Genomic DNA, 426 nt, shown 5'->3' on the forward strand with positions numbered 1-426 from the left:
GTTCGTGTCTCTCCTCTTTAATGGCCCATTGTTCCCCCTCATCACGGACTTTTGTAGCTTTTACAACTTTACAAGCTGTGGTTTGTGCTGTGTGAACATCATAAAGGAGTGAATCACTCCGTCCTCCTGCTTCAGTTCTGGGTTTTACGTCATAATTAACTCGTCTCCATTCAACGTGGTCTTTAAACAGGAAGTAGAATGTGGTTAAACAATAGAAAACAACACACTTGCAATGGAATTTATGAGGTTTAACAGAAAATGTCAAATATATTTTTAATCATTTAAATTGACTTCTTTTTTCTTCTACTGTAAAAAAACCATAATATTGATATAATAATAATGTAAAATGGCCAAATCTCTGAGTTTTTTTCTACTAAAATGACTACATTATCAAGATATGATTAAAGAAGTGAAAAAGAAATTAAA

General features: G+C 32.4%; 1 protein-coding gene across 1 annotated transcript in view; it reads left to right on the top strand.

The window, feature by feature from the left end:
* dact3b (dishevelled-binding antagonist of beta-catenin 3b) overlaps window positions 1-426 on the top strand; it is a 10204-nt gene that overhangs the window by 1664 nt on the left and 8114 nt on the right. The gene's annotated exons all lie outside the window — the stretch shown is intronic.

This window comes from Cynoglossus semilaevis, chromosome 4, assembly GCF_000523025.1.
Source record: "Cynoglossus semilaevis isolate Cse_v1.0 chromosome 4, Cse_v1.0, whole genome shotgun sequence".
In the NCBI taxonomy this organism is placed as follows: Eukaryota; Metazoa; Chordata; class Actinopteri; order Pleuronectiformes; family Cynoglossidae; genus Cynoglossus; species Cynoglossus semilaevis.